Below are 8049 nucleotides of genomic sequence, written 5' to 3'. Positions count from 1 at the left end.
GGCAGCAGGCCTGGCCCACACGCAGACGGCGAGCCAGCCACAGCCATCACCCGGACGGCCAGCACTGGGTCAGCGACTGAAGCTTCCCTGGTTTTAAGCCGCTTCCAACTCAGGAGCAGCCTGGGAAGCCAACTCTGCCCCGTCCGACCACGCGGGGCCCCCGCCCCACACGGAGTGGAGGCCCCCACGTCGCGTCCCCCCAGGGGCCTGCTGTGGGTCTGAGGGCCGGGGCTGCGTGCGGAGCTCCAGACGAGCTGCATGTCTGTTCTCTCGGAACATGGTTCTCCCTCGTTTATTTCTGCACAGTTTGTTCATCAGTAACACTTACTGGCTGATGTATTATTGGCCGCGTGCCAGGCACGACCTGGGCTCTGCAGGGGAGCGATGCTGCCTCTCACCTCCCACCCCTCGCCTAGGTGCTCTGGGTCAAGTTCATGGACCCCAGCGGGCCTGTCAACAGACAAGCCCAGAGAGTGTGGCAGGGGCATTCAGGGGCCTGGCAGGGGTGCAGGGGGAGGGGCTGGGTGATCGAGGAAACAGTGATGACGCCGCCTCCTTATTTGGAGGACGGGGGCGGGGGGGGGGGGGTCTGAGGGTGGTTGGGGGAGAAGACGGGTGGAGACCAGAGGGGGCACAGCCAGGTGTCGGGGCCGGTGGGAGGGGTCGGGGCGGGAGAGCGAGAGCGGGGAGGTTCCGAGTGCCGGCTGGAGCTGCCCAGCGCGGGGGCAGGAGGGGAGGCTGCTCCGCGCCGGTGGTGGGGGGGGGGCCGGCAGGGAGGCCAGCCCACCGGGTTCGGTCGGGCAGGGCCTCAGCGCTGACACGGCCTCCCGGAGCACCCCGGAGCCCAGTGGCCCGGCAGGGCAACCTCGCGTCTCTCAGGGCTCAGCGGGGCACCGGCGCTCGGGCGGCAGCCAGGCCCCCCGGGCCCAGCGTCTGAGGGGCTTCTCCGCCCGCAGGTCCGTCAGCGTCGGGATGGCGGGCGCCCGAGGTGGCCAGCGCCCGTCCTCCCAGCTGGCTGCCCCGCGGCAGGTGTCTGGGTCCCCGGAGAACCTGCGTGGCCCCGAGACCAGCCCAGCAGGCGGGCAGCCCCCCGTGCCCCCCACCCCCCTCGGGTCAGGGAGGAGTCCCAGCGATGGCCCGGGTCCGCGTGGGGCCAGGCGAGTGCAGCCACCGGAGCTTGGCTGAGGGTTTGGGCTGTCAGCTGAAACCAGGGGAGCGGACAGTATCGCCAGGGACGGGCAGCCTCAGGGGAGGAGGGGGGGCTGGTGCCGGCTATGGGGTTTCTGCTCGGTAGGTGTGATGAAAAGGGGTGCGCTAAAATTAGATCCCGGTGAGGCTGGCCGAGCCCTGTGGGTGCCGCAGACACAACCCCGTCTTTACCCAGCGCGGTGAGCCGTGCGTCTCGTCTCGTAAAGCCGTCTAGAAGAGGAACGCTATTTTAACTTTTACTTATAACTTGGCTGATTTTACGTTGTTACTGATAAAAAGTTTTTAATTCTATTCTTGCCAGAGAGTACTATTTCCTTTTAACCAAAGGTTTTAGAATTCGATTGAATAACTTAAGTTTGTGTTTTTAAAAATGCCTTTTTAAGTAAAAAACCATTACCGGACTCAGTCCTTCTAAGACGAAGTATCTATTTAAATGCATTTGTGGACATTATAGACTTTAATCGACACCTTAGCTGACCTAACAAAGTTGCCAGCTACGGAGTTTCAAGGAGGTGACACTGGATCTCTTAAATGCCCTACCAGCAGATGTCCAGACACCTTATCTAAACCCCAGGAGAAGCGTTTGGGGTCCCCCGAAACCAATCAAACACGGGCTCAGCGCTGGACTGGGGGCCCACTTGCGTCCCCGTGGGTGGGCCCTCACAACATGCAGCCACCTGGCTGGGGCTGCTCCTAAGCTCTTGGTGAGGTCTGACCCACATCCTGAACAATGCAGGCCAGGAAACTCGTCTCAAACGGTAAAAGAAGTCATTACATTCTTGGGCCAACCTGAGCTGACGGAGTTTCTTCTGAGAAGAGATCAGGAGAAAACGCTGCGTCTATCCAGAAGAGGAAATACCCGCACGTGGCCAGCAGGGTGGCGCTCCCCCGACGGGGGAAGGTAACCTCCAGTGCAGCGTGGGTTTCCCCACATCTCTGGAAGTCAGACTTTTCATGCGGCCTTTGTAGGCACGTACCTCTTTTTGAAGTCACCTGCCTGGGGCCCCGCAGGTCCTATCAACCTACAGACCCAAGTCTTTGTTCAGATCGGGCAATGTCCTTCAGGGACTCATCGCTTCTCCCCATCTTGTCTCCTCTTTCCTGGCTCAGTGTGTGCTCTGCACCCCTGCTTCCTCCCTCAGCCCCCCTCTCTGGGCGCTGCCCTGGGCCCTGTGGCAGCTCCTCCACTCGGCACCGAGTGAGTGTGTTCTCTCTCGGTCTCTGATTAGGACCCCAGGAGACCTTCTGATGCCCCGACCGTGCCGCACTGCAACTCGCACGTTCTTACTCAGGGGTCACCTCCCGACCCTTCCGTCACGGGGTCAGTGTGGCAGATGTGGGGTGAGTGTGTGTGCCCCTCGGGTGCTGAGTCTGGCTGCTAGCGGGCCACAGTGACCGGCCGCTGGCCAGTGGAGAGCGAGGTGCAGTGTGGCCCTGTGAGCCTCGGGACAGTCTGGCCTTGGAACTCTGCTCCAAGGCACAGGGAGAAACTCCGCCGGCAACAGTATCCACCAAAACAACGCGGAAAAAAACACATCTCTTCTGGTCCAGATGGCAGCGCAGGCAGACAGAGCTCGCCTCTCTGCACAACCACATCAAAACTGCAACGAAAATATACAGCAACCATCGCTCAGAACCGTCAGAAATCAAGTTGGTCGGAAGTCTGACCACCATGGAATTAAAGAAACCGCATCCATCCAGACAGGTGGCGGGGGGGCACAGATGCAGAATGGCTGGTCCCACGTCCACGCGTGGTGGATACAAGTTCGGGAGGGATATCTCAGGAGTGAGGAGTCCCAGCCCCACACAAGGAGCCCCCAGCCCAGGGCTCCAGAGTGTCAGGGAGATGAGGCCTCACAACTTCTGGCTGCGAAAACCAGTGGGAATTGAGCCAGCGGAAGAAACAGCTGGAGCCCCAAGCAGTTCCTCTGAAAGAGCCCACACACGGACTCACCTACTCAGGCTCACTCCTCTGAGCTCCAGCACGCAGGGGCGGCAGCTTGAAAGGCAGCAGTGGCCTACAGGGAGAGACTGACGTGTCTGGCATCAAGGCGGGCAGAGGCCATTCTCCCTTTTCTAAACCCTCCCCCACAGAGCTGGCAAGTTGGTGCCATATCTGAGACTCTATCAACCTGGCTAACACTGCTTGCCCCACCCTGGAGATCCCCAGAGACTCGGCCCCACCCAACTTATGGGCCCACACAAGCTGCTCTTCCATGCGAATGGCTGGTCTCTGCTTCTGCTGCACAACTTCCTGAATCCTCTCAGACAAACAACTTCCCAGTCAGCTGGTCTCGGTGAGCAGCCCCGGGCCCAGCATGGGCAGCAGCCGGCCCAGGCTCACAGCTTGGTTTTGCCTGGGAATCCCCGAGCCCAGCACAAGTAGCAGCCGTCTCAGACTGCTTTATAGCTCAGGAAGGGCAGCCCTGGGCAAAACACAGGTTAAGGCTGACCTTGGCCTGCACCACCTGGGAAACCCCAGGGCCTGTGAACCCACTGGACAGCTACAGACCATGTCAGAGCACCATCACCTGCCCCCACACAGCTGACCCTCCCTCCACAGAGGGCAGAGGGTGGTGCTCTGTGGTCACAGCCAGTCCTTGCAGCTGACTGGCCTGGGTAAATCCCTCCCATTAACCTGACAACAGCAATCAAGGCCCAACTACAACAGGAGGGTGTACTCAGCCCACACGAAGGGCGCACCTCAAGTACCCAGCTTGGGGGATAGGGGAGGCTGTGCCACTGGACCCTACAGGGAACCTACTACATTAGGCCACACAACCAAGACACAGAGTCACAGCAACTGTACCTAATACGTAGAAACAAACACAGGGAGGCTGCCAAAATGAGGAGACAAAGAACATGGCCCAAGTGAAAGAACAGAGCAAAACTCCAGAAAAAGAACTAAAACAAAAGGGAAATAACCAACCTATCAGAGGCAGAGTTCAAAACACTGGTTATTGGGATGTTCAAGGAGCTCAGTGAGGACCTCAGCAGCATAAGAAAGACCCGGTCAGAATGAAGGAGACACTAACTGAAATAACGAACAGCGTGCAGGGAAATGACAGTACGGTGGGTGAAACCGAGAATCGAGTCAACAATTTGGAACATAAGGAAGCTAAAAACAACCAATCAGAACAAGGAGAAAATAGAATCCAAAAGAAAGAGGGTAGTATAAACAGCCTCTAGCACAACTTTGAATCATAGGGGTGCCAGAAGGAGAAGAGAAAGAGCAAGAAATTGGGAATTTATTTGAAAAAATAACGAAAGGAAACTCCCCGCACTTGGTGAGGGGAACAGACGTGCACATGCAGGAAGCTCAGAGAGTCCCAGATGACATGGATGCAAAGGGGCCCCCTCCAAGACACACCATAATCAAAATACCAAAGGTTAGAGATAAAGAGAATCTTTTCTTGTTTTTACAGATTTTATTTACTTATTTTTAGGGAGAAGGGAAGGGAGAGAGAAAGAAAGGAAGGGAGGAGAGCTCTTTGGTCTCGGCGGCAGAAGCGAGATGACGTCATCCTTCGGCGAGCGCCGCAACAAGACGCACACGCTGTGCCGCCGCTGCGGCTCGAAGGGTCACCACCTGCGAAGTCCACCTGCGGCAAGTGCAGCTACCCCGCCAAGCGGAAGAGAAAGAATAACTGGAGTGCCAAGGCCAAGCGACGAAACACCACCTGGACCGGTCGCACGAGGCACCTGAAGGTCGTGTACCATGGATTCAGACATGGAGTCCGTGAAGGAGCAACACCTAAACCCAAGAGGGCAGCTGTTGCAGCGTCCGGTTCATCTTAAGGATTTCACTGATTAGTCCCACAATAAATGTTCTGGTGTCCAAAAGTAAAAAAGAAAAAAAAAAAGAAAGAAAAAGAAAAAGAAAGAAAGGGAGAGAAACATTAATATGTGGTTGCTCCTCACACATCCCCACAGGGGACCCAGCCCATAACCCAGGTAGGTGCCCTGACCAGGAAAACCGAACCAGCAACCCTCTGGTTCGCAGGCTGGCACTCGATCAACTGAGCCATACTAGCCAGGGCTTGAGAGAACTTTAAAAGCAGCAAGGGAAAAGAAGTAACTTACCTACAGGGGAGTTCCCATAAGACTATCATCTGATTTCTCAAAGGAAACTTTGCAGGCTAGAAAGGATTGGTAAGTGATACTCAAAGTTATGAAAAGCAGGGACCTACAACCAAGATGACTCTATCCAGCAAAGCTGTCATTTAGAATTGAAGGGCAGATAAAGAGCTTCCCAGACAAGGTAAAAACTAAAGGAGTTCATCATTACCAAACCCTTATTATATGAAATGTTAAAGGGACTTATTTAAGAAAAGAAGATAAAAGTATGAACAATAAAATAACAATAAATACAAATCTATCAACAATTGAATCTAAAAAAAACTTAAAGAGATAGAATCGTGGATACGGAGAGTGTTTTGATGGTTGCTGGGTGGGAGGGGGGTGCGGGGGATGGGTGAAGAGGTGAGGGGATGAAGAAATACAAGTAGGTAGTTACAGACTCGTCATGAGGATGGGAGATGTAAAGTGAAGCATAAGAACTGGACAAGCGCCCTGGCTGGTGTAGCTCAGTGGATTGAGTGCTGACCTGTGACCCAAGGGGTCACTGGTTCGATTCCTAGTCAGGGCGCGTGCCTGGGTTGCAGGCCAGGTCCCTGGTAGGGAGCATGTGAGAGGCAACCACACACTGATGTTTCTCTCCCTCTCTTTCTCCATCCCTTCCCCTCTCTAAAAATAAATAAATAAAATCTTTTAAAAAAACTGGAGAAGTTGAAGAACTTATACGCGTGACCCATGGATGTGAGCAATGGTGGGGGGATTTTCTGATGGAGTGGGGGGTGCTGGATGGAGGAGGGCAAAGAGGGAAAAATCAGGACAACTGTAATAGCATAACCAACAAAATATAATTTAAAATAAAAGAAACAAAGAAAAAGAACGAAGTTGGAGGACTCACGCATCCAAATTTCAACACTTCCTACAGGGCTACAGTTAGCAAAATAGTGTGGTGCTGGCATAAAAATATGCATCTGAGTCAATGGAACAGAGCAGAGTCCGGAAGGGAACGCCACGTCTGTGGCCAGCTGACCTTCAACGAGGGAGCCCGACCCTTCAGCGGGTGAAAGGTAGCCTCTCCAACAAGTGGTGCTGGGACCACCGGGTATCTACGCACAGACCAGTGGAGTGACTTCAAATCATGTACAGAAATTCACGCAAAATGGCTCAACAACCTAATTATAAACAGCTAAAATGATACAACTCTTGGAAGGAAACAGGCATAAATCTTCATAACCTTGGATTTAGAAATGACACCAAAAGGCCAAGAAACAAACAACCCAAAACATCTCAATTGAACTTCACCAAAATTAAAAACTTTTGTGTAGTAAAGAACACTGTCAAGAAAGTGAAAAGCCTGAGCTGGCGTGGCTCAGTGGACTGAGCGCCGGCCTGCGGACCAGAGGGTCGTGGGTTTGATTCTCGGGGCACGTGCCTGGGTTGTGGGCGGGTCCCCAGTGGTGGGCACTCGAGAGGCAACAGCACACTGATGTTTCTTTCCCTCTCTTTCTCCCTCCCTTCCCTTCTGTCTAAAAATGAATAACTAAAGTCTTGTGTTTTAAAGTGAAAAGATGTCCTACTGTGGGAGGAAATGTCTGGGAATCACGTGTCTGATAAGGGTCTAGTACCCAGAATGCACAGAGAATCCTTACAAGTGGAAAACAAAATGGCAAACAGGCCAGTTTAAAAGTGGGCAAAGGCCATCATGAATGAACATTTATCCAAAGAAATTATACCATTTTACCCACTAGATGGCAATAACCAAATTAGTGGGAAATAAGAGTTGGCCAGGATGTTTAGAAAAGGGAGCCCTTGTACTTCTGCTGATCGGAATGAAAAATGGCTTTGCTGCCTGAAAAAACAGTTTGGCATTTCCTCAAAGTTGCACCGCACAACCCAGAAGTTCCACTCCTAGGTGTACACTCCAAAAATGGAAGCTCAGTGCTCAGACAAATGCTTGTACACGAATATTCACGGTAGCTTTCATCACGACAGCCAAAAGGTGGAAACCACCCAAATACCTCTCGGTGGATCAACAGATAAACCGCGGGGGTGTCGGCACAATGGAGTATTGTTCCACCGCAGAAATGAATGAGGTGAGGAACCCTGCCCCAACCCCGGCCAGACCTTGAAAACATGAGGGTAAGTGAAAAAAGCCAGACACAGAATGGAAAACGCTTCCACCATGATTCCAGCGCGTGGAGGACCCCAAACAGACAGGCCCACAGAGTGGCAGATTGGTGGTCGCCGCTGTCCCGCGGAGGAGCAACGCAGCGGACTGTTCCGTGGACACGGGTTTTTATCGAGGGTGACCACAGTGTTTGGAAGTGGATAATGGTGGCTGCGCCACATTGAGAACGCACGGAATTCCTTCGAATTGTTCACTAAAAGTGGTTCCTCAAAATGGTTAATTAGATGCTCTATAAATGTCAGCTCAAAAAAAGTGCAAGAAAATGTGTCATTTTGTGAAATACTATGATGTCTGGGACCTGCTCCAAAATAATGAGGTGGGGTAGAAATATAGAAAGTTAAAAACAAAAAACCTTCGGTTCGCAAATAAAAGGGATTGGAAGAGTCTAAGAGAGTGGAGTTGGCGGCACTGCCAGGGCAGGTGAGGGGTGCGGGGCGCGAGGCGGGGGAGCAGCTGGGACGAAAAGGCTCCGACGCTGCAGGGACAGGGGTCTGGGCCTGCCTGGGCCCGGGGCAGGGATCTCGGGCTGCCCTTTGGGAAATGACATCATGGTATCTCAGGCTTAAGGTACTTATATT

At 53.4% G+C, this 8049-nt stretch overlaps 1 pseudogene; it reads left to right on the top strand.

The window, feature by feature from the left end:
- Positions 1-972: 972 nt before the first annotated feature.
- Positions 973-5052, top strand: LOC114489710 (annotated as a pseudogene).
- The last annotated feature ends 2997 nt before the right edge of the window (positions 5053-8049 follow it).

The sequence above is a fragment of the Phyllostomus discolor genome, chromosome 13, assembly GCF_004126475.2.
Source record: "Phyllostomus discolor isolate MPI-MPIP mPhyDis1 chromosome 13, mPhyDis1.pri.v3, whole genome shotgun sequence".
Classification (NCBI taxonomy): domain Eukaryota; kingdom Metazoa; phylum Chordata; class Mammalia; order Chiroptera; family Phyllostomidae; genus Phyllostomus; species Phyllostomus discolor.
The sequence above is the reverse complement of the archived record's forward strand: the minus strand, read 5'-3'. Positions and strand labels throughout refer to the sequence as shown.